Source organism: Lactuca virosa, chromosome 1 (assembly GCF_052849685.1).
Source record: "Lactuca virosa cultivar CGN04683 chromosome 1, Lactuca_virosa_CGN04683_v6, whole genome shotgun sequence".
Classification (NCBI taxonomy): Eukaryota; Viridiplantae; Streptophyta; class Magnoliopsida; order Asterales; family Asteraceae; genus Lactuca; species Lactuca virosa.
The window spans coordinates 75,659,652-75,686,589 of record NC_136426.1 but is presented as its reverse complement, the minus strand read 5'-3'; the positions used below and the strand labels follow the sequence as shown (position 1 = coordinate 75,686,589).

The following is a 26,938-nucleotide window of genomic DNA, read 5'->3' as shown; positions in this document are numbered from 1 at the left end:
GGAACCGCCAGTGGTGAGAAGAAATAACTAGAATGAAGGAATCGACAGGAGCGGATGTAAGTACAAAGACTTTACAACTTTCAAGCCATCGACTTTCACTGGGAAAGAAGATCCAATTAGAGTTATGGAGTGGATATCTGAGATGGAGCTAGCTTTCATAACATGTGGTTGCAAGGGCAAGCTACAAAGCACTTATGCAATGTGTCAGTTTAGAGGTGGTGTTGTTCGCTGGTGGAACACTTTGTGGAAGACCATAATCCCCAATGAGCCACTACAACTGACATGGGCAGAGTTCTTGGTACACTTTAATCACAAGTTCTGCTCAGCCCAAAACATGTTGGAGCTAGAAAACCAGTTTCTGACGTTGAAGAAGGGCAACATGTCCATTGACGAGTATACCAATGCCTTCACATACAAGATGGAGTTTGCTTTGCGCATTGTCCCTGACGAGCTAACGAAAATCGATAAGTATAAGAAGGGACTAACATGGGAGTATGTTGTGCCAGCACGCAAGGAACCTACTCTTGAGGCGACTATCTGGACTGCTAAGTCTGTAGAAGAGATGATCAACGGTAGAGACGCCAACAAGGTCGAAGTTAGCGAGAAGAGGAAGTTTGAATGATCTTCAAGGTCCAACAAGAAGAGAAAATTCTCGAAGTCTGGTTCGAAGAAGTTCGGAGGAGGAGGATGTGAAGCAAGATGGTGTGAGAAGTGCAAAAAGAAGCACTTCGGGAAATGTGAAGAAGAGGGGACTTGCTACAAGTGTGGAAAAATTGGGCATTACGCCAATGAGTGTACATCCAACAAGAGGGTGTGTTATGGATGTAATGAAGAAAGGCACATTTGTAAGGACTGTCCGAAGAAGAAAGAAGCAGCACGGCCTAATGTTCTGCCAAGGCCAAAGGCAAGAGCATTCCAGATGACCTTGGAAGCAGCAAAAGATGCAGTAGATGTCGCTTCGGGTACCTTTCTTGTAAATGGATTGCCTGCCAATGTATTGTTTGATTCGGGAGCAAATTACTCCTTTATATCGCATAAATTTGGTGGAAGACTAGCATTGTCTGTAGATAAACTTGATAATGCTTTAGTTGTAGAAGCTGCTAGTGGCAAATTCATACCTGTTAGCGATTAGATTAAAAACATCGTCATCGACTTGAACGGGAATAAATTCCACGAGGAGTTGTTACCCATTGAGTTGAACGGTTTCGACATCGTACTGGGAATGGATTGGCTTAGTGCAAACGATGCCAAGATACTATGCAGGCAGAAGATGGTGAGAGTAAACCCACCTGGAAAAGAGTCATTTATGGTGTACGGGGACAAACGTAGAGTGAATTCTGGAATCATATCCCTAATGAAAGCCAGAAAATGTGTGTCTAAAGGGTGCACATCATACTTGGCATTTGTGATCGATGCAAAGAAGGAGAAGAAGGAGATACAGAGAATACCAGTGGTGTTGCGACTATCTGAAAGTCTTTCCCGAAGATCTTCCTGGATTTCCCCCTGATAGACAAGTAGAGTTTCGAATAGACTTGTTGACAGGATCGACACCAATAGCAAAAGCACCATACTGATTAGCACCGACAGAGATGAAGGAGCTTATGATGCAACTTCAGGAGTTGTTGGACAACGGTGTCATTAGAACTAGTTCATCACCCTGGGGAGATCCGGTGTTATTCGTGAAGAAGAAGGATGGAAGCATGAGGATGTGCATAGATTACAGAGAGCTAAACAAGGAAACGGTGAAGAAAAAGTATCCATTGCCAAGGATTGATGACATGTTCGATCAACTTCAAGGTTCGAGCTATTTCTCAAAGATCGATCTTAGGCCAGGATATCATCGGCTGAAGGTGAGAGAGAAAGATATTGACAAGACCACATTCAGAACAAGATACAGACACTATGAGTTCTTGGTTATGTCATTTGGACTAACCAATGCTCCAGCAACATTTATGGATTTGATGAACAGGGTTTATAAACCATTCATCTGTAAATCTGTGATAGTGTTCATAGATGACATTCTGATTTACTCAAAAAGCCAGCAGGAGCCTGGCAAGCACCTGCGGGAAGTATTAGAAGTTTTAGAGAAGGAGAAGTTGTATGAAAAATTCTCCAAATGTGATTTTTGGATTCGGGAGGTCCAATTATTGGGTCATGCGGTTAACCAAGAAGGGATAATGGTTAACCCAGCAAAGACTGAAGCTGTGATGAAATGGGAAACACCAAAAAGTCCCACTGAGATTCAAAGCTTTATGGGATTAGTTGGATGTTACCGAAGATTTATCCAAGTCTTTTCTTCGATAGCTGCTCCATTGACAGCTTTGACCCATAAGGGAGCTACCTATACATTGAGTGAGAAACACGAAGAAGCATTCGAGAAATTAAAGAAGAAGTTGTGTGAAGCACCAATTCTTTCTTTACCTGACAGAGTTGAAGACTTCGCAGTCTATAGCAATGCATCTGGAGTTGGGTTAGGTTGTGTTCTGACCTAGAGAGATAAAGTGATAGCATACACATCTCGACAATTGAAGGAGCACGAGAAGAAATACCCCGCTCATGATCTTGAGTTGGCAACAGGTAGTATTTGCATTATAGATATGGAGGCATTATCTTTATGGCACGAAGTGCAAGCTCTTCACTAATCATAAAAGTCTCCAGTATCTCTTTGATAAAAAAAAGAATTGAATATGAGGCAACGACGCTGGCTAGAGTTGCTCAAAGATTACGACTGTGAGATACTTTACCACCCTGGTAAAGCAAATGTCGTGGCTGATGCTCTAAGTCGAAAGGTAAACCTGGAAAGAAAAAGGCCGAGAACGTTAATAATAAAAGTTGCCTCAATAACTGTGGAAAGCATTAAAAAAGCTCAGGAAGAAGCTTTGGAGAAAAATGACCGAAAGGAAGAATGGTTAGGCAAAACATTGGTATTTGGTACAAATAGTCAAGGATTGAAGGTATTCCAAGATAGGATTTGGGTACCTAAGATGGGAGGAATGAGAGATCTTCTGATGGACAAAGCTCACAAGACCATGTACTCGATTCATCCTGACAACACTAAGATGTATAGGGATCAGAAACTTTACTAGTGGTGGCCGACGATGAAGCTCGATGTTGCAAAGTATGTGGCAGAATGTGTATCATGTGCGAAGTTAAAGCACAAAATCAGAAATCGTATAGGAGTTTAGAACATTTACCTGTACCCATGGGTAAATGGGAAGACATCACCATGGATTTTGTGACTAAACTTCCCAGGACGAAGAACGTTCACGACATCATTTGGGTAGTTGTGGATCGGTTCACAAAGAGTGTACACTTCATAGCAGCAAATGAGAAATGGTCTATGGATAAGCTTGCAAATGCTTACGTAAAGGAGGTAGTAAGACTTCACGGTGTACCATTAACGATTGTATCGGATCATGACAGTCGTTTCACATCAAGATTTTGGAAGAGTCTACAAGAGGAAATGGGTACGAAGTTGTGTTTAAGTACAGCCTACCATCCACATACTCCTGGTAAGAGCGAAAGAACAATTCAAACACTGGAATATATGCTAAGAGCATGTACCCTGGAGTTTCAAGGTAACTAGGATGAGCATTTACCCCTGGTAGAGTTTTCCTACAACAATAGTTACCATTCGAGCATTAAGATGACACCTTATCAAGCTTTGTACGGTCAGAAGTGTTGTATGCCGTCCTTTTGGCTTAAGTCCGGAGAAAAGCAGTTTATGGGCCTTGAGATAGTCCATCAGACTGCTGAAAAGCTAAAAGTGATTAGAGAAATGATGTTGGCAGCTTAGGATCGCCAAAAGAGCTATGCTAACAAGAAGCGACGACCGATGACTTTCGAAGTTGGAGATTCGGTATTGCTCAAAGTCTCACCGTGGAAGGGACTTATAAGATTTGGAAAGAGAGGAAAGTTGAGTCCAAGGTTTATTGGACCATTCAAGGTTCTTCGGAGGATTGGGAACCAAGCTTACAAACTGGAATTGCCAAAAGAACTAGATGGTATTCATAACACTTTCCATGTGTGTTATTTGAGGAAGTTTACAGGAGAAGCTCCCGATGTAATTCCACTTTCGGAGTTAAGGATGGATGAAAATAAGAGGCTAATCGAAGAGCCTGAGGCATTTGTTGACAGTAAGACGAAGAAAATACGACACAAGATGGTCGACTTGGTTCTTGTGCAATGGAAACATTCGAATGGGACGAACCTCACCTGGGAAACAGAAAGTGACATGATGAGTAGCTATCCACATATGTTTGCTGATGCATGATTCCGAGACGGAATCATCCTAAGGAGGATAGAATTGTAACGCCCGTGTTTCTAGGGTAAGCATTATTATAAAGATGTAACAGCTAGGGTCAACAATTGTAACCTATTTTGAAGTAATGAAGAGAAATTATTTGAGTATTATGTGATTTATGTGATTTATGTGCATTATACTTGCCTATAACGATATAATAAAATAATAATAAAAATATGCGTCAAAAATAACATAATAGATAAACCCAATATCTATGAAGAAAGTTGAACTGGTCGCAACAAGGATTTCGTGGATATAAGGAACGTTGAAATCCGACTTATAACGAAGAAGTTATGACCCAACGAAGTTTTGCAACAAAACTGGCACGACGTTGTGTATCGTAAAAAGTGAGTTTGCGAAAAGAATACTTTTTAGCCTTAACAATCTAAACGAAAGTCGTATTATACATTAAATTGAGAATGTACATAAAAAGAACGTCCAAATCTGACTTCGTATGAGGAAGTTATGATTTTTCTAAGATTTAGCATAACAGTGCACAACCCGAAAATCGAATTTTAGATCGATCGAGTTTTAGCCGACACAATCTAAACGAGAATTGAAGATCTCGTTAATAAGAATTCAACGATATAAAGACAGACGAAAACGGACGTCGGATGACAAAGTTATTAATTTTTAACAGACTTTATCTGTCTAAGCCTGTTAAAATATAACTTTAAAAATAAAGTCAAATTAGTCGATGGATTCTAAACAAAGGTGGTAGATTATGTCTCCACCTACGCATGGATATAAAGAACGTCGAAAACGGAGCTCGTATGTGAAAGTTACGGAATGTAGAAGTTTATTAATTTATAAGAGGATGCGAGGGTGACACGTGGCCAAATCTGGACCCTCCCTTGCTCCCCGCAGCTTCGCTTCGGATGCTAACTCCTGCCCCCTCGTACCCGCAGCACAGCTGCTTGTATGCGCAGCGTACTGAGTACGTGCAGCGTACTCCAAAGTTACACCCAGCGTAACCGAAGCCTCCAACCTATAAAAAGATGTGAGGAGCACCCCATTTCTTCACACCAAAACCCTTCTTTCTCTCTCAATACTCCCAGACTCTCCCTCCCCTTCCCTAGTACTTCTTAAGTGCTAGAGACGAGTCCCGGAGCGCCAGAAGGCTCCGAGAAGAAGAGTTTTCGGCTCAGAAGTTCTGCCCCCGCGGAGCCTGGTTCCTAGCCAAACCCCCTTGTAAGTGAGTTATGCTTACCCTACTTTAAGTATAGCTTATGTTTAAGTTCATTATCATTATTATGAACCTATAAACGATATATGCGCTAAGTATAATAAGATATAAAGTTTTATTATAATACATTTTAACTGCTCGCGGTACGGGGAATCTGGTTTGAAGGGCCGCATAGGGTTGTTGGAATCCAGAACAACTTTAATGCCAAAATGGTCCTGCCCTCTAGTGTTTCATGTTTGGCCCCTATATGTACATAGTAGTTGAAAAGTATTGTTTAACACTTATAAAACAATATCGCTCGTAAATCTAGACTAATAATTAGTCAGAATAAATATTATACTAAAATCTAGTGGTAATAATAGTAGGTTTCGTCGAAGGAAAATAAAATTGTTAGAACCGAAGCGCTGCCCGAGTTTGGATTCATCACTTTAACAAGTGAGTGCATAGTTACTTTCATCTTACACATAGATATGAAGTATTTAATACTCCCTCCGTCCCAAAATTATAGTCCATCTTTCCTTTTTGGTTTGTCCCAAAATAATTGTCCACTTCTAAAAATAAATAACATTTTTACCAAAATACCCCCTCGTTATTACTTAACCAACTAAGCATTTAATGGAACATTAAATGCAAAGTAAGGACAAAACTGTCATTTTATTGTATAAAGTTAGTGGTAGTTAATGCTTCCTTAATATGTGTGTTTTTTGTCTGTGGACAATAATTTTGGGACGGAGGGAGTATAAATTATGTGTTATGTGTGCATATTATCTGTATTCCTGATATCTATGTTGGATGAACGAATTATACATGTTTTTACTTTATTTAAACTGTATATGTATTTTATATATACAAATATGTTTTGTGACGATGGGTAGATGAAATAGATGATGTGTGATAAAATAAAATGATGATAGGCCTCGATGTTTACGATGATCCAGTCATTTAGCGGAGTATAGATGATGACTACAAACTACTCTGGACAGTCCAGTGGAACGCTAGCAGGCTCGTAACCTGTAGGTGTTTATTTAAACTACATGTTCACCGGATGTACTCCATCCCCTTCATGGTTGCCCGTATTTGACATATATTGCGAGGAATCCCCTAAGTAGTGTTGTCATCCTGATGAAAATCCTTAGGCTAGGTCCCTTAATTTAGGTGCTTTAGGGACAGAAAGTGAGGATAACGGGAATGGGTAATCGGGTTGATTGATTTGATGAAATTAATAAAATTAATTATTGTGGGTTGAAAACCCTATGTGCTCACTGTAATGCCCGTGTTTCTAGGCTAGGCATTAATATTGACTTGATAGTCTAGATTAACCTTTGTAACTCATTTAGAAGAAATGAAAAGGAATTATGTGAATATTATGTGAATTATGTGTTTTATGCTTAATTATTAGAGTTTAATTAATTAAGAATAAAAATGAGCGTCAAAAATTTAATTTTAGATAAAGTAGATATCTATTAAGAAACTTGTAGTGGGCGTGACAAGGATTACGAATATATAAAGAATGCCGAAATCCGAGTTATAACGAAGAAGTTATGACCTGTCGAAGTTTCGCGATAAACCGGCACGGTGCCGAATGTCGTAAAAAGTGAGTTTTTGATAAACTACTTTTTAGCCTTAGTAATTTAAACGAAACTCGTAGTATTCGTTAAACCGAGAAGTTCGATAAAAAGAACGCCCAAATCTGACTTCGTATGAGGAAGTTATGATTTTTCGAAGTTTCAGCTTAGTAGTAGACAGCTAAAAACTCGAATTTTAGATCGAGTGAGTTTTAGCCGACGCGACCTAAACGAGAATCGAAGGTCTCGTCATTAGTAGCACAACGGTAAAAAGTCTGACGAAAACGGACGTCGGATGAAGAAGTTATGAATTTTTAACGGATTTCCTGTCCCGGTCTGTTAAAAATAATAATATAAAAATTAAATTTAAAATTAGCCGACAAAGTCTAAACGAAAGTTGTAGAGCGTAATTTTACCTACGCGTGCATATAAAGAACGTCAAAAACGGAGTTCGTATGCGAAAGTTATGGATTTTAGAATTTTTGCACAAAAATCTAGAAAATTCGCATAGTCACGTTTTTGCCACGTCACCTTCGCTGAAAGAGTGCCACGTGTCCGAAATTGGTGAGTCATGCGAGCCACGTGTCGCCTTCCCTCGGATGAACAGTAGCCGCGTGTCGGATTCTGATTCGACCGAAGGGAGGCCCAATCCGAAGCTCGCAGCTGGTCCGAGCCTCGCACCGCCTTAGCCTCCGAACCTCGCAGATTGTAACACGTGTCTTCTCTTTGCTGCTTCGGATCCGAACCCTCGCCTGCGGACCCCACCTCCTTAGCCGACCTTCGGACCCGGACTTCGGTCCAATCAGGGACTGCCACCTGATCCCTCGCATGCACAGCCCACGTGACTACTCTTCGGATCTGCTGCCGCGTGGACTCTTCTCATCCGTCCGATCAGCAGCTTCGGACCCTATAAATAGAAGGGTATGCGAACCCTCCCGGTTACTTTTGAGATTTTGCCATATTTAGCCCCTTTTTCCATATTTTCTTCATCTTAACATTCCCCGAAGCCCCGGTATCGAGTCTAACACTCGGAATACGCCACGAAGTGCCCGAGAAGCCCGGAAAATTTATCTTTTCGGTTTTGAAGCCCGACCTTTCGCAGAGTCCGGTTTCTCAATAAAACTCCCGGTTTTATTAGAAACGATCGTTTTAGGAAATGAATTGCTGCTCGATTTTCATTAAATCAGGTGAGTGTGTAGTTACTTTCACCTTACACATAGATATGAAGTATTTTATATAAAATACGTGTTGTGTGAATATTTATTGTTTGTTTATTTGAGTTGGATGTTGAAGGTGTGATTTATACATGTTTTTAAATAATTTAAACTGTATATGTATTTTTATCTACAAAAATGTTGGGTCAAACATGGGTAGATGAAATAATGGGTGTGTGATGAAAGGTGAGTTGGATAAAGGAGATGATCAGTAATATTGATCATAAGTTGAGGGTGAGTGGTGAAAGGAGATCATAAGTTGAGGGTGAGTGGTGAAGTATGAGATAAGCCCTTACCCAAACGGTGACCCCCGTCATTCAGCAGAGTAGGGATGATAACCATGGACTATTCCAGATGGTCTGTGGAACACTAGCAGGCCCGCAACCTGTAGGTGTAATGAACTATATGTTCATTTGGAGTACTCTAAAAACCCATTGACATGTATGACAGGGGTGAATATTGTCAATAATACTGTCAATAAATAAGAGCTATGAATTTAGCTCCTGTTGTATAAACCCTGGTGATGGTGTAACATTGTGCCTATTCGTTAGGATGAATCCTTAGGAAGGAGTGATAGTTGAATCTTAGGGTAAACCCTTAACAAATTAATAAGATAATGGGGTTGGGGTAATTTGGTTGATTGATTGATGTTTAAGTACAATAAATTTATTTATTGTGGGTTGAAAACCCTATATGCTCACCAGGCTTCCAAGCCTGACCCACTCAACTTTTTATGATTACAGGTAGTGGACGCCGAGCATAGTCGGATGATGATGATGAGTGATTTATGGATTATAGGCCAGTAGTTATAAATAACTGTTGTAAGGCTTATAATGTCTTGTTTATGCTTTTGATCTGTATCGGAACATGATATCCCGAGGTTTTAATATAAAAGGAAATTATATATTTCTTAAAGAAAGGTTTTGATAAACATTATCATGTTTTATATTGGGGACCTATTCCGCAATATCTTTTGAAAAGATTTCTCTGATTTTATTTTAAAAAGCATAAATTAAATCGGTCTTTTCTGGCCGAGAAATTAGGGGATGTCACAGTTGGTATCAGAGCATTTGTTTAAGCGAACTAAGAAATTGTAGAATTTCTAGACTTAAACTTAGAATGCTAAGTGATGATTGTGAGATGAGTGTCTACCATATTTTAGACACGAGCACTAGTTTATTTTAGGAAAGGTGCCTAAAATGCCTTTATGTGCTAAATGTTATATGTTGCCATATATGCCATTATTTGTTCGGATCTATGGTCTGTTGCCGACCGGATCTGGGAACCTTATGTGTATAGGATTCTAAGCGTATGATTACGAGATTAGAACTAACATGTAAACGTTTCGGAGTGATAAGGGAATTGACACGTCTAACAAGGATAAAGACCTAAATTCGCCTTATTCGGTATATAAATTGTAATGGCAAGAACTCGAAGTGGAGCAGGAAATGCAAACAGAAACCAACAACCTCAACCTCAAGTGGTGGAACAGGTGCCTATAGTAGGAACTGCACCCGAACCCATCACCATGGCTGGAGTACGAGCTGTGATTCAGACCATGATGGCTGAACAGAGGGAGGAGTTGAGGCAAATGTTGCTGAACAACAGGGATGAACCTTCAGTTCCTGTTGAACAACGTGAACTAAATGACGATCGATCTGAAGAAGGGAACAACAGCAGATCGGTTGGTCATAGTGAACCGCTCGTGGTTGGAAGGAATAACCACGAGGGTAGAGTGGAGAGAAATGGGTGCAAGTATAAGGACTTTATGACTTGCAAGCCATCGACCTTCACTGGAAAAGAAGATCCAGTCGGAGTAATGGACTGGATCTCGGAAATGGAGTTGGCTTTCATGACTTGTGATTGCCAAGGCAAGTTACAAACTACCTTTGCAGTGCGTCAGTTCAGGGGTAGTGCTGCTCGTTGGTGGAATACATTGGGGAAAACCTTAAGCCCTAATGAGCCATTGCAAATGACTTGGGCAGAGTTCTTGGTGCACTTTAAGCGCAAGTACTGCTCGGCCCAAAACGTACTTGAGTTAGAAAACCAATTTCTAACGTTGAAGAAGGAGAGTATGACCGTTGACGAGTATACGAATAACTTCACAGACAAAATGGAGTTTGCTTTGCGTATTGTCCCAGATGAGCTGGCGAAAATTGACAGGTACGCAAAGGGACTTCCATGGGAGTATGCAGTGCCAGTACGTCAGGCACTTACTTTGGAGGCAGCTATCTAGGCTGCCAAGTCTGTTGAAGATATGATAAAGGGGAGAGCCGCCAGCAAGGCTGAAGTTGGTGAAAAGAGAAAGTTTGAAGGAACTTCAGGTTCCAATAGGAAGAACAAATTCTCGAAGACTAGTTCGAGAAAATTCGGAGGTGAAGCCGAAGCCAAGTGGTGTGACAGGTGCAAGAAGAAACATGCTGGGAAATGCAGCATGGAACTCACTTGTTACAAATGTGGAAAGCCAGGGCATTATGCCAATAAATGCACCTTCACTAATAATGTCTGCCATGGATGCCATGAAGAAGGGCATATTTTGAGGGATTGCCCAAAGAAGAAGGAGGCAGCAATACCCAATGTTCCACCAAAACCAAAACCAAAGGCATTCCAAATGATCCTTAATGAAGCAGATGGAAATATAAGGGATCATGAGTAAGGACCTTATGTTCCCAAAACTAAGACATAAAGTAGCAATGTAGTTAGTAACTTGTAGTTTAGCCTATTAGAGGCATAGTATAGGGTAAACTTGAACCTTTGTATAATCGTTTCAAGGAAATAATATAAACCCTGGTTTTGTCATCTGATGAATGGAATGGTTGGTGTAATTTTTGAAGTTGTCCCAATCGTCTGGAATTTCCATCACCAACCAAGTTGAAGCAGAATTGATGATTGAAGATACGCATGGAAGAAGTCCTAGTAGAGTCTAGGAAAATTTTATGATTAATTGGACACATTCGTATGTGTTAAATTGTTTTGTGATTTTAGGACTTGGGGACTGCGAGACAGTACTTGGGACGAGTATGAGTAGGTGTGAATAGTAGTAGAGATCTATACTACTGGAAGCATAGGACTCACACTTGGATCAGGGAAAGTCACAAGGTTACCAAGGAACTCGTAATTGATTCCGTCTTATTCTAGTCTATCGTTACCATCGTTTCGGTAATGACTAAGAAGATGATTGTTATTCCGACCCTAGTGGTCATATCGAATTGAGTCCGACTACGATGAGTTTGTTATGTGGTTCAGAGAACCAAGTTCGATGTAGCAGTTGACGTAAGCCGAATTGAAGTAAAGGCTGATCAAAGCGATCAATAGAAGTATCGCGTTTGTTGTTAAAGAAGTTGGGTTAGGTTGTGTTCTGACCCAAAGGGAATAAACTGATAGCGTATGCATTGAGGCAATTAAAGGAGCATGAAAAGAACTACCCCACTCATGATCTGGAGTTGGCAGCGGTAGTATTCGCCGTAAAGGTATAGAGAAGGAATTGAACATGAGGCAACGGCGCTGGCTAGAGTTACTCAATGACTACGACTGTGAGATACTTTACCACCCTGGTAAAGCAAATGTTGTTGCTAATGCTCTCAGTCGGAAGGTAAATCTTGAAAAAAAAAAGGCCAAGAGCGTTGAGAATTGAAGTTGTCTCGACAATTGTGAAAGCTCAAGAGGAAGCTTTAGAGAGAAATGACCGAAAGGAGGAACGTTTGGGCAAAACGTTGGTGTTTGATACAAATGGTCAAGGACTGAAGGTATTCAAAGATAGGATTTGGGTACCTAAGGCGGGAGGAGTAAGAGGTCTTTTGATGGAAGAAGCTCACAAAACCATGTACTCGATTCATCCAGGCAGTACGAAAATGTATAGGGATCTAAAACCCTATTACTAGTGGCCGACGATGAAGCTCGATATTGCTAAGTATGTGGCCGAGTGTGTAACTTGTGCTAGGGTTAAGGCACAACATCAGAAACCGTATGGGAGTTTAGAACCTTTACCTGTACCCATGGGTAAATAATGTTGTAAGCCCTATGTTGTTTCTGTTTATGATTTTGATCTGTATGGACAATGACATCCCGAGGTGTTTAATATAATGAAGTACATTTCTTCGGAAATGCTTTGATAAAATCTTTATCATATTTTTGGAACAAATTCCGCAAATTATTTCTTCAAAAGTATACTCTGATTTTCAAATAAAGCATAAACAAATCGGTCTTTTCTGGCCGTGAAATTAGGGATGTCACACTTGGAATTTATAAAGTTCAAACCTTGCCACTTCATTTCATGGATCTACTTCTTGGCACATTTTTTGTCATTTTGATCCTTTTGGTTGGTGATTGCGAGTTAAGGTTGTTTTGGAGCTTATCTTTGTAGAACTGGATATATAATGGGTTCATTGGGCATAAAGGTGCAAACTTCATGGTGGTTTTGGTCCCATGCATTTATTAAGTCAAGTATTAAGCTACTTTGAGCTCTAAAGCCCCATTTAGCCATGCATGCACATAAAGTTGGCAACTTTATGTGATTAACCACTTTGGGGAAGTCATATCTGAGTTTGGATCAAAGTCTTAATGGATTAAGAGCTAATTTGAAAATCTGGCCATGAATGGTGAGTACGTTGGGCGTACAAGTTTGTACGTTGCGCATACAAGCCTTTCATGCAGTACATTGAGCGTACAAGCTAAGTATGCCCTGCGTACTCAACAATCTTGGATTTCTTCGTTTTGGGCTTCGACTTTGGGATAGAATGGGCTTCGTTGTCTTGGGCCATGTTGGGATATCTGGATTTTATGTTTGGGCTATTGAGACTTTATTGGACTCTCTTGGGTGAAGGCTCATGAAAAGCATTGGGCCCAATTTGGAAAATTGGGCCATATTTGGGCCTTGGATGTTTTTTTTTAGATTTTGGGCCTTTGGGTCATCTAGTTTGGGCCTTGGCCTTCGGCCAAGTTTGAGGAAGGGAAAAAGGTCTTTTACCCTTATTTGGACTCCTAGTGTGATTCGGGACCCAGTCATTAATTGAATGTTATTTATGTTTGATAACGCGGGGATTTTAGCGGATCAGCAGTCAGAGATTTTTTTCATGGGTTCAGCTGTTGAAGTGAGTATCCTCACTGTACTATAGGTCGAAGGCACCAATGTCGGCCCATTTGGTTTATGTATTATAGGGAGAGCAGGGGGTGGCCCTTGGCATTTGTATGAAAACCAAGAGGTGGCTCCTGGCAATCTGTATGCAAGACCATAGTTTGGACTCTGGCAATTAAGTAGATAAATAGTTGTAGATCGTATGCTGGTTGTCTTTGTGATGCTTGCATGTAAGGCCAGGAGGTGGCACCTGGCACTTGTCAGTAAGACCCCAGGTTTTGATCCCCGACCTGGCAAGGAAAGACCATGATACGGCTCATGGCATAATGACAAGACTATGGTTGATACACATGTATTCCCCCCCCCCCCCCCCCCCCCGAAATAATTATAAATATTAAAAAGGGGTCGTAAGCACTCACCCTTGAAGCGTGAGTTTCATTTGCTCAAATTCGGTTTCTTTTGAGAAACTTGTCGTGAGAAAACGCAAATCCACAATTCTTGAACTTTGCAATACTCTCGGGGCCGTTTTGTAACAAATTTACACTATAGGGGTTGATTTGTAATTTCACCAAACTATAGGGCAGTTTGGTAATTTATTAAATAAATTGGACTGTTTTGGTAAAAAAAATACCAAATGAGGGGCTATTTTGAATAAACGGGTTCAATATTTTAGGGTGTGCAACTGATTTCGTAATGTTTTGTCAAATAAGGCTTTATTTTGTTCATTTTGTCAAACTTAATATAAATTAGGGCTTTTATGCCCTAGTTCATTGACTGATCGATGGTAGATGAACGAAGATGGCGAGATGGGAAGCACGAAGGCTTTGCGGCGGTACGAGGTTTCAGTGATCGATCGCGAGAAGGAGAACGTCTACGGGGTTCGACGAGGCCGAAGGGGAGGAAGGGAGAAGCAGCGAGGCTGATGTGGCCTCGGTGGGTGCAACGAGGAGCGAGACGGGGTGAGCGATTCAATTGGTTTGTATCGAGGTTTCGGTGTGGCTAAGAGGTTGCGAAGTGAAGGAGGCCAGAAAAGGGTCCGATGAGCAGTACGACGTTGCAGGTGGGGGATTTGGTGGTGTTTTCTTGACGAAAGAAGAGGGGAAAGGTGCGAAATCGAGTTGGAGATGGAGGGAATCGGAAGGAGCAGCCTTGCTCTAGAAAAAATTTGGCGAAGGAATGGAAGTGAAGGTCGATCCGAGGGATCAAACAACGAAGGTTGAAGGTGGCGGTGGTGGGAAGTTGTTGTGAAGTCGATGGAGGGTCCCTGTTGTTTCCGGATCTTCTTTTCTCTTTTTTTTTTTTTTTTTTTTGACAGAAATCAATGGAGGGAGAGGGTCTTCGATGGGGTAGTTGCTTCAATGGGAGGAAAAGCTTCGGTAATTTCCTTGTTTCATCTTCTTTATGTTATGATAAAAACAATGAAAAAACCAAAGAAAAAAACTGTGATCCATTGGGGTGTTTGTTTGATGTTTAACAGGAAAGGATGAAGGAAGAATAAAAGGGAAGTTTTTTTTTTCTTTTTGGTTGCTCACGAACAGAAGAGGATTGAGAGTGTTTGAGTGTTTAATTGGGTAAAGGAAGAGTGCAAGCATTTGTTAGTCAATTGGAGTGTATATTTGGTGTACTTTGTATTTGATTTTGTATTTGAGTGTGTAGTTGATGCACTTTGTGTTTGAGTGTGTAATTGGTTGAAGAAAGAGTGTAAGAAAACTTCAATTTAACAACCAAAGACTTGCAAGTAATGCTTTGGTTTAATCATTCATGCATTTGTGTAATGTATTGGTTTCATTATGTGTGTAATGATTGTGTATTGATGTATATTTCTAATAGATTTTATATATATTTTTAGATTTAATAATATTGTGTGTGTATTTGTTTGAGACATTTTAAGGCAATAATACATACATAATATTTACACTCTCGTATTAAAAGTTTTCCATGTATGTTTGTAATATACATAAAGAATTTGAGATTTGTATATAATAATTGTCCAAATTGTCATATATGCTCGTAATTGGTATTTGGAAAATGATATATATATATATATATATATATATATATATATATATATATATGCATATTTTTAGTGTTGTTACGATATTTTAATTATATAATATATACACATTGTGATCATTTAAGGTTTATCGATACATAAATAATTGTATGATTTATAAAATCTATAATAACATATCTATAGTTGATCACACGTTATTAGTTATGTATTAATATAAATGGTTATACTCGAAAATAAAAATATAATGTTATCTCTATCATTAAAACTCACATTTGTTTGATTGGATAATAATATATTATTTCTAGAATATGTTGCCAATAATTAAAATCATATCGAAATCAATAGTTTAAAGTTTCGCGATTTACTGATTCAAAACGTCTGATTTTTTTGACTTTTATAAATATTTTTTTATAAAGATATTTTGATTATAAAATTAAACATTAGACTATATCCTGAGTCCAAAAACGCTCTCTACATTTTCATCTAAGGTGTACAAGTCCTTCAACGGATAGAAACAATTTTAGCGGTTTTAAGAAAATCAGTATTATACTGGTTTGGATTCTTAAAACGGTCGTATCTTTTGCCTACGGACTCCGTTTTGGATGTTCTTTTTATTATCGGAAACAGATAAATATGTACTACAAGACTAGAATGTTTTCTTTGCTCACAACTGCTTTAATACGAAATTTTAGTTTTTCAGATGCATTAATTATGGTTGCAGTTTGAGCTGTTTGATTCGTTTGTCAGTTTACACATTTGGAAGCTAGATAACATCTGATATCTTATATTAGTTGAACTGGACTCATTTAATTTACAAAAGATGCACTAAAACTCAATGAATCAAATTACAAAGAGATTTACTGTGAACTTGACCGTTCACAGTCTTTGACCTAAATTTCGGGAAGTCACATTACCTCCCCGTTAAGGGAATTTCGTCCTGGAATTATTAAGTTCTAGGATACTTTGTTCTACTATTATTTCGTTCCACTATCGTTTCGTTCCACTAGTGGAGGGAGCACCGCTGAAAAGTTGTGGATGTTTTTGCTTCATCTGATTCACACGTTCCCAAGTAAACTCCGGCCCTCTACGAGAGTTCCATCAGACTGTTACTATAGGAATGCAGCTTTGTTTGAGGCTTTTGATTTCTCGATCCATGATCTCCACCGGTTCCTTCACGAAATGAAGTTTAGTGTTGACCTGGATCTCATCGAGAGGGAAGACACGGTTCTCATCAGAGAGACACTTCTTAAGATTACACACGTGGAGGGTGTTGTGAAATTTGTTGAGTTCTTGAGGTACCATGAGTTTGTAAGCCACCGGACCAACCCCTTTCGGGATTTCAATAGGTCTGATGTAACATGGGTTTAGTTTACCCCATTTTCCAAATGTAATGACACATTTCCGTAGTGCGACCTTTAGTAAGACACAGTCTCTTACTTTGAATTCTAAGGGTTTGCGTCTTGTGTCAGCGTAGCTTTTCTGACTACTACGTGCGGTCTTTAGCCGTTCCTTTATCTGAACAATCTTCTCTTGTTGTTTCCTGGATGATCTCAAGACCAGTTTGTAGAGTATCTCCAGCATGCCTTATAGCTAATTGAGTATCTCTAACTTCTGCACAACATATCAAAGAACGACATCTACGTTCGTACAAGGACTCGAATGGAGCGGCCTTTATGCTAGTGTGATAACTATTATTGTATGAAAACTCGACTAACGACAAATGAGTATCCCATGCTTTACTGAAGTCTATATCATTCTTTCACTTTGTCCATCTATTTGAGGATGATATGCAATACTTATGACGATTTTGGTTCCTAGGGACCTCTGTAATGATTGCCAAAATATGGAAGTGAATCTGCTATCTCGGTCCGAGATAATAGATATTGGAACACAATACAGTCTGACTATCTCCTTGAGATAGATTATGGTAAGTTTCTCCATCATGTTGGTCTCTTTGATGGCTAGGAAATGGGCGAACTTGGTTAAACGGTCAACCATTACCCAAATAGCGTCATAACCGCTTGAAGTTCTTGGCAACTTTGTTATGAAGTCCAGGGTTATTTGCTCCCATTTCCATTATGGGATTGACGGTTGTTGTAGTAGTCCTGATGGATTTTGGTACTCTACTTTGACTTTGAGCAAGTCAAGCATTTACTGACATGGATGGAAATCTATGCCTTCATGTTGGGCCACCAATAAAGCTTCTTAAGATCAAGATACATCTTATCTGATCTGGGATGTATCGAATATCTCGACTTATGATCTTCGTTTAAGACTAGACTCCTGGCTTCACCAAACTTTGGGGTCTAAATTCGATCCATGAACTATCATGTTCCGTGTTCCTGGAGGTCGAACTGTTTGTCCATACCTCGCAGGTTTCCTCCAAGATGTTCTCGGGTTTGAGTACTTCTAACTGAGCATCTCAAATTTGGGTGGTGAGATTGGAGTGGATGGTTAGGGTTAAAACCTTTACACAAAGTGGGTTTGCTTGTTTTTTTCCTTCTTAAAGCGTCTACTACGACATTTGCTTTACCAAGATGAATACGAATTTCGTATTCATAATCATTGAGCAATTTGACACACTTTTGTTGTCTCATATTGAGCTCCTTCTGTTCAAATATGTGTTGGAGGCTTTTTTGGTCGGTGAACACGATACACTTTGTTCTATATAAGTAGTTTCTCCAAAATCTTTAAGGCAAACACTACAGCTCTCAACTCTAAGTCATTGGTAGTGTAGTTTATCTTGTTTGGATTAAGTTGTTTGGATACGTGTGCAATGATTTTATTATTTTGCTTCAGTACGCATCCCAACCCTTGGTAAGTGGCTTCAAAGAATACTAAAAGGCTATATGTTCCTTCTGGGAGAGACAAAATTGGTGCACTGCACAACAACTATTTCAAATTCTGGAAGGCAGACTTTTGGTTGTCTCCTAAATTGAACTTTTTTTCTTTCTGGGTCAGTGCAGACTGTAGAGAGATGCTTGGGTATTTGAGAGAAGTCCTTGATGAATCTCCTCTAATAGTCTACAAGCCCTAAGGGCTGGCGTACTTCGTTTGGCGTCGTTGGTCAGTCCGAATGGCATAACCAAAAACTCGTAGTGACTGTATTGAGTCATGAATGTCATCTTTGGAATGTCTGTTGTTTGCACTCTGAGTTTTTTGGATTATGTGTCTAATCCCATAACTATAGTTGATATATACTTGAATTGATAGTAGCACAGTCCATTTGGGTTGCCCTCAAAACTAGCAACTGGACAGGATGACTTTTAGAGAGAGAGGTTGAATTTATTATTTGATTAATAAATTGAAATAAATGATTTTTTAATATATTATATGAATAATATATTAAGTATAAATAGTAATATTTAATTAATATTTAATCATAAATTAATTGGAATTAATTTTGGGATTAAAAGAATTAATTAAAAGTGCAGGGGCTAAAGTGCAATTGTTCAATAGTTGAGTAAGAGGTTCCAGAACCTTTCTAGGGAAGACTTGGATGAAATCTATATGGATAATATAGGGTTTCTAGATTATCCCACGTGGATAAATAAGGAGCTAGATAATTACCAATTTGAATTAATAATATTATATTCAAATTAGGGTTATCCATGACATCCTATCTGCACTATAAATAGACCTCTACACCCTATGAATTTCGACCACCTGAAACCCTAAAGGAATAGTCGAAATTCCTAGCACTCCTCTCATTTCTCCTCTCTCATCCTCTTGCTTGTATTGGGTGTGAACCACTAGAGGCGTGACACTTGTGACACTTGCTCTCAAGGTTTCAAGAAGACTAGGTTTCATTGTTATTGCTATATAACAATTAAGGTATGTTGTCATAGCCCTAGTTATTAATTTCGAAATTAGTATATGCCTCCTATGGTTTTCCAATTGATGTTCAAATGTTGTATGTTCAATTAGAGAAAACATAGATCTTCACTTAGGGTTGCATGCACACATAGGTTTTTGTTTGTTATGCTCGAAACCCGTCCGTGGTATCAGAGCCTTGGCTTATTTTCTATTGAATTGATTACAATATTGAATTTGATCAATTAGGGTTTATGGCAATTAAACCCTTTTGGACTTAGGGTTTTTCAAAATTATGGTTGCCTTAAGCCCATAGTTTCGAAATTTAGGAAAGGATTTTAACCCTTTCCCTTGCCCTACAAAATTTGAAATTAGGGTTTCCTTTACACTCAAAAATTTCGAAAATGGCAAGGATTGAAATCTTTTCCTTCCTCCCGAAGATAAGCCACTTATCGAAAATTAGGGTTTCTGGTAGGGTTATCTTATTTTTGGTAGTTATATCCTTATTTGATTAATTGGATAATTATAAATTTTGATTTATCCCTCCCATGTTTTTTTAAAATTAGGGGGGAGGATTAGGATTAACTTGTCTTGATTAATTTAAATGGATAATCCTCAATTGATTTAATAAATTAATTAAATGTTTAATTAATAGATAATTATTAAATCATTTATTTTTTTAATTTTAAATTTAAATTAAACTCTTTTAATTTCGAAATTTAAATTTAAAATTTAAAAACCCTAGTATTTTGAAAAGTTTAAAATACATCCTTATGGATCTTATTATTAATTTAATTAAATTATTAATTAAAAGATAATCAATAAATCAATAAGATGGTTTAACATTAAATTAAAAGTTTAATTTATTAAAATATTCAAGCCTTGGAATTTTAAAATGTTTTAAAATACACCTTATACTATGTATATAATTAAAGGTTTAATATATATTATATGTATAAGAATAGTCAGTCGAACCGCTAGTACGCCTCATTCACTAAGTCTTACTATAAGGGGAGTTTAAGGAAGCGACCTGTAAAATGACCGCCATTAAGTATCCATTCTTACCCACCGCTCTCTTGTAGGGTGGAGGGTCGTTAGCCGAACGAGTTTGATAGGACATAACCTCATTAAAAGTATAATGATAAAATGTAACTAAACTGTTTTCTAAAATTTCACTCTTAGTTACTTTAGGAAAAATGTGAATTTGATGATAATCCATAAAATTGTACATTACACTTTATAAGTCGTTAGTGGAGAACGTGTGGCTAACCGGCACACTAATATGAGACTAATAAAGGGTGGTAATGGGTGTCTCGAAAATTATCGTTGATTAACGGAGCGCGTGTGGTTAATCGGCACATTAAAAGGAGATGATAAATGACATTGAGAGTACCAAGCTAATTTGCATGGTTATTCACATCTCGTTTGTGATCCTCGGTATCCCAGTCACAAAAGTGAGAGCATAATCACGACTAAACATGTCATTGATTAGATTCAATGAATATCAAATGATCTAGGAGTTTCATGAGATTGAAATTGGTAAATGCTTTACCTACCTAAAATAGATTTGAATTTGATTACGGCATCCCTCTTCAAAGTTCGAATCGAAAATATGGATCCTAGCCTTAATTTAAATTTATGGGTTAATAATTAAGGATTAAAATCAACTAACTTGAATTCTCTTTTCTCCTATTATAGATGTCAAGTCCAGACAACAATGGTCTTCCTCGATCTTCTGGAAATGTTTTTCCACATTCTGGTCAAGGTGAAAGTGTTCCCTTCTTCGAGCAATGGTGGAAATGGAGGTCATGCTTCTTCAATTCTTCGTCCTCCTCCTCCAGTGACTCTCCTTAATTCATGTTTTCTTCAAGCTGAAAAATACGAAGTTACTCAAGCCCAGTTGACATGTAAACAGCAAGATGGAAAGTCTGTGTGTGCGTATGTTCTGAAAATGAAATCGTACATTGACAGATTGGGTATGCTGGGTGTCGTTTTCCCAAGGGAGTTAGCAATTGACTTGGTTATATTTTTGCTTCCTGAGTCATATAGTTAGTTCATTAAAGACTACTATATGAGTGACCACGACGTGAACCTAATTGATCTGACATATATGTTGATTGTTGCTGAAGCAGAAATGCTTAAGAGCACAAGTGAAGGAAAAGTGTTTGAAGGATCTGTCTCCTAAATTTCCATGGACATTGATAGTGGCATCAATGGTAGTCCAGAAAATGTTTCTCTTCTCAATGAAAGAGGATCAACCAAGGTCAAATCTTTTGATCGTATGGCTAAGAGAAAAGCTAATTCTAAGATAGTTCCATGTGCTAATCCTGAAAGGTCCATATGTTTCTATTGCCGATTGGAGGGACATTGGCTGCGAAGCTGCCCTGACTACCTGAAAGATCTTAGATATGGTAAAGTCAAGTCGTATGACTCCACTTCAGGTACATCCATTACCTAGCTAACTTCATTATTTTAATAAGTTCCCATTCATAGATTCTTAATACATGATGTGATTATCACATTTTGATGTTTTGCAGGATCTAAGAGAAAGAAGCAAGCTTATGAAGAGTGAGCTGAATCTGATCGTGAGATATGGATTTCGGTCGCATGGTTCGATGATCAGATTTTGAAGCTACTACTTAGGAGTTATGATAATAGATTGCTTAGGAAATGTCTAGAAACATTGTTTTTCATTTCTGCATTGTAAGGACAAGTTCCAAAATTTTCATTTATTATTAATAAAAGTGAAATTTTGGTTGGTTTACTTTATATTTCCTTGCAATGGCATTTATGAAAGTGTTGGTTACATTTCTATTATTAGCAATATTAATTGTGGATTTGATTCTTGTTATATCGCTTGTGGTATTGTCATAATTAACCAAGTGAAAAGAAATTCTCATCGCCCTAGTTTCAATTGGATAGAAATTTGGAATCATACAATTTGAATTACATGATGTATGAGAATCGTGATCATTGGAAGATTATGATTGGTTCATTGATCACATTTTTATGTGAGTCAAAGTGAAGGACTAATGGATCTTGTACATATTAATATGGACTATTCAGATCTACCACAAAGGATGAAAAACTCTATTTGTCATGATTTACTGATGTTTCAGTAAACATGGTTGTGTTTATAAGATTAAGCACAATTCTGATACTTTAAAAAGTTCAAAGAGTAGCAGAACGAATATGAAGAATCTATTAGGCACAAAAGATAAAAGTTTCTCCAATCTGAAAGGAAAGGAGAGAACTTTAGTATCATGTTTTATGATCATCTTAAATGATTGTGGAGCTATATCTCAATTGATCCTCGAAGAACATCTTAGGGAAATTGTATGACAAAGAAGAGGAATCAGATTTTGTTGAAATAGTTCAATCAAGAGATAAGTCATACTTCGTATGCAATCAAGTTTTAAAGTCATAATCTAGTAACTACAAATCGTATCTTGAAACTTATTTCGTACTAAGTAGGTTCATAACACCTCATGAAATGTGGAGTAATAATGTTTTCTTACTCTATCACATTTGGAATTGGAAGTTGTGATGTTTTGGTTAAAACAAAGGATGAACTAAGGCCAATTCCATGAAGTGTTTCTTATCAAGAATCCACACTAACTTTTGAAAATTTGTTTTTGCTCGTCAATGAATGTTCCTTGAGAGAGAAACTTATATTTCAAGAAGTCAGTGGGAGTCTTATTGATCTTGAAGAATTTCAGGAGTCAATCAAGAATAAACCTTTTAGTTATCACTAGCACATGACCTGAGGTTGATAACCTATCATGTTAAGTTCACACGTTCTTGTTTCTGTGCACCTTCCAGTTAGGTTGGAAATGCTTATGAGTTCTATGGTTCTCATTTTATTGCAAAAGGCAGAGCACGTTGGTCAGTGATAGTACATTGGTCAATGGACGTGAGCTGCTTAAACAACATGGAAGTGCCAGTAGGCCCTTGTGCTACCAGAAGGCAAGAAATTAAGTAAAGTTTAGTCCATGAAAGCTAAATTAGAATTTGAATTTTTCATAAACCTTGTCTTATGATTATAGGTTGAAAATGATAGATTCACATGGATGGGAACACATACACCATAAAATATAGGTGGCAAAATGTTTCGCTCTAATTCATGAAAATAATTATGAGGAAACACTTTCGCTAGTAGATTTTAAAGATTTGTTAAATATCATTATGGTTAGTGGTTGTGATAACTGTATTCTCAAATTCACAATAAGATTACGACATCCCTTTTCATAGTTCGAATTATGAGAGACGGAAAAGAACTGTTTGAACGTTCAAGATTTATAGCTATAAGTTCTGAAAGGGTTTAAGCACACACATATGCTATCTAATGAATGTGTATAATCTTGAGAAGTCTAGATGGAGACTTATCGAAGCGTCATGTATTAGAAATCTGCACTTTAGTAAGAAAGTCAAAAAGTATTGATTTCTAGAAGTCTAATTGATTTCTGGGTACATGTCAAAGCTAGTGGGAGCACAATTGTTATGCTAAGTGTTGAAATTTGGCAATACTAATTATAGGAAACAAAGATTTCAAATTTTCAAACTGCAAAGTTTGGGAATTGTTTCGCTACAGAAAGATTTAAGGGAGAGGGAATTCATACTTCATTTCAAATCTAAAAGTTTAGATTGAAGGTTTTAATAAAACTTAGTCTTGGTCATAGATGAATATCATGTTGAAATTGTTCAACATAGGAAATTAGATATATGGAAATATTATAGCAAGAGACTGATCAGACATCGGGTCTTTATGTAAGACATTATGTGTCGAGTCCCATATGCTTCGGATATAGGATCGTTTACATATGCTATAATATTCACTTGTTCTAATTTTTTCTAATGCTTTGCGTATTGAGAAGGAAAAAGGACTAGAACTTGGTGTGACTAAAGTTGTTAAAAAACTGTCAAGAACACTCTGAGGTTTACTGAAGATTGGTTGTTTGTGGACAGTTGGAAGTATAGTACTAATTTGGACGAACCATATTGACATAATTCTGAATGGAGGTGACTCTTATTCATAATTGACAGTCATATGGGAATATGAAAATATTTCCATAGTGGAAGTTGATGATAAAATCTACATGTGAGTTAGGAACTTTAATGCCAGGAAGATGTTCAAGGAGTGTATCTTGAACTTGAGACTTTGTTACCATGAAAGTGTTTTAAGTAACAAAGTTTCAATGGAACATTTTGTAATATCGTTGGCAAAGTCTATGTGACTTTGAAGCCTCGACATCATAAAAGGATATTGCATGTACGGTTGAACTCTAACACATTTAGTAGTAACAAGAATTTGAAATTGTGAAATGAGTATGATTGGAATAATATCCGATCGATTTGTTCACAAAGGAAGGACCATAGAGAGACATAGTATGCATGTTTATAACATGGCATGACTGATGTATAATTCAAGTGTTTAGTTGATTATTTGAAACATTATACAATGAATAAAGTCTAATTAATATTGTGATTAAGTAATAAGATTTTTATTAATATTCATTAGTTTGAGACCATAGTTAGTTAGGTTATTATTGTGTTTTACTTCCCGAATAATTGGATTATTCAAACATCCACAGTCGATCGTACTTTTGGAAGTAAGTAGAGAATTAAGACTGTCATGAATTAAATTGTATATTGTCTATGGAGATTATATGTAGCAATGGTTTTGCTACAATATTGATGTGTACTTGGAAAATAGGGATTTTGAGTATTGAATAAACCCACACTCAGAGAGTTACTTTATGGATTTTATCACGAGTAATTCTGAGACGATAATATCTTATATTTTTGAAACGGAGATATATGAGTTATTGTTTACGAGTTAGTTGTGCATTAATAATGCGTAAACGCATCAGTAACTTGATGTTATAAAACGTATTGTTGTGCATGATTTGATGAGTGAATAGTGAAAACATATAAGTCGAAGTTTATCTGTTCCTTTTGCCCTAACGAGAAAAGCGATATATGTGGGACCCTCGATGATTTGATGTCGACATCTAAAGCGCTTAGCCAAGCCTTGACTAAATTGATGTGTTCAATTAATATTCTGATTTCCGTCATCATAAATCAGAAATCAAGAAACAAAACTTGGACAATGAGATTGGTTATGATCCATGTCTCATGTTCGTACGATATCTTGTAGAACGGAGGAATATTTGATCACTTATCTTAGGACGCATAACTGACTGGGTCAGAGTTCGACAGCGGCTTTGAGAGCTACAATTTGCTAATCAGTTTTAGAAGTTATACTAGCAACTATAGTTATTAGACTTATCCAAGTGGGAGACTGTTGGATTAGGTGTTTAAGCTCATAACTATAATTGGTATATACTTGAATTTATAGTGGCACAGTCCTTTTGGTTTGCCCTCAGAACTAGCAACTGGATAGGATGACTTTTAGAGAGAGAGGTTGAATTTATTATTTGATTAATAAATTGAAATAAATGATTTGTTAATATATTATGAGAATAATATATTAATTAGAAATAGTAATATTTAATTAATATTTAATCAGAAATTAATTGGAATTAATTTTGGGATTAAAATAATTAATTAAAAGTGTAGGGGCTAAAGTGCAATTGTTAAATAGTTGAGCAAGAGGTTCCAGAACCTTCCTAGGGAAGGATTGGACGAAATCTATATGGATAATATAGGGTTTCTAGATTATCACACGTGGATAAATAAGGAGCTGGATAATTACCAATAAGGAGTTGGATAATTACCTAAAGGAATAGCCAAAATTCCTAGCACTCCTCTCATTTCTCCTCTCTCATCCTCTTGCTTGTATTGGGTGTGAACCACTAGAGGCATGACACTTGTAACGCTTGCTCTCAAGGTTTCAAGAAGACTAGGTTTCATTGATATTGCTATATAAAAATTAAGGTATGTTACCATAACCCTAGTTATTAATTTCAAAATTAGTATATGCCTCCTAGGGTTTTCCAGTTGATGTTTAAATGTTGTATGTTCAATTAGAGAAAACATAGATCTTCAGTTAGGGTTGCATGCCCACATTGGTTTTTGTTTGTTATGCTCGAAACCCATCAGAATTTGATGGTAGCCGGATCTTAGATCGATCTTCGAGCAGTAGCAGGATCCTTGTAGTTGGTTGAACATGTCATCGATCCTCGGGAGTGGATATCAGTTTGTGATGGCGAGTTTGTTCAACTCTCGATAGTCGATACACATCCTGAACGATCCATCCTTCTTTTTGACAAACAATACCGGATGTCACACCCCAAAACCGGAATGGAGGAAACGTTCTGGGGTGGAGGACGTCATGTTTAGCATCACAACCATTGTATAATAGCAATCATAGTAACACAACCATTACAGTGAATATATATATATATATATATATATATATATATATATATGAAAAATGTTTACATCTGCTTGAAACTTGTTTGAGTACAACAAAAATGTATGTAAAATATAAAGACATGACTCTTATAGCTCCGGCTTCTAAAAATCCAGCAAGTACCTGTCTACTGATTCCCTGAGAATACAAGCAGTTTGAAAGAATATCAGCATAAAGCTGGTGAGTTCATAAGCATTTAGTTTTGGTGGAAAATGTTCTTTGCTTCTTTTGAAAATTGTTCCTCAAGAAAATCCCATATTTTCTTATGAAAAGCATAGTTGAAACCTATTCCTTCCATGACTTTCAGATTCATACAGATACGTACAATCCAAGAAGTCATGGAATGAATATAAATATTCATTAGTTCAATGTTAAACCATCCGTTTATGAAAAT

The 26,938-nt window shown here is 37.5% G+C and overlaps 1 long non-coding RNA gene across 1 annotated transcript; it reads left to right on the top strand.

Annotated features, from left to right (window-relative positions):
- Positions 1–14,052: 14,052 nt before the first annotated feature.
- LOC145105230 (uncharacterized) lies at positions 14,053–15,200 on the top strand. Its single transcript, XR_013707263.1, has 2 exons — positions 14,053–14,718; positions 14,820–15,200. It is a non-coding gene; the product is annotated as an uncharacterized LOC145105230 (long non-coding RNA).
- The last annotated feature ends 11,738 nt before the right edge of the window (positions 15,201–26,938 follow it).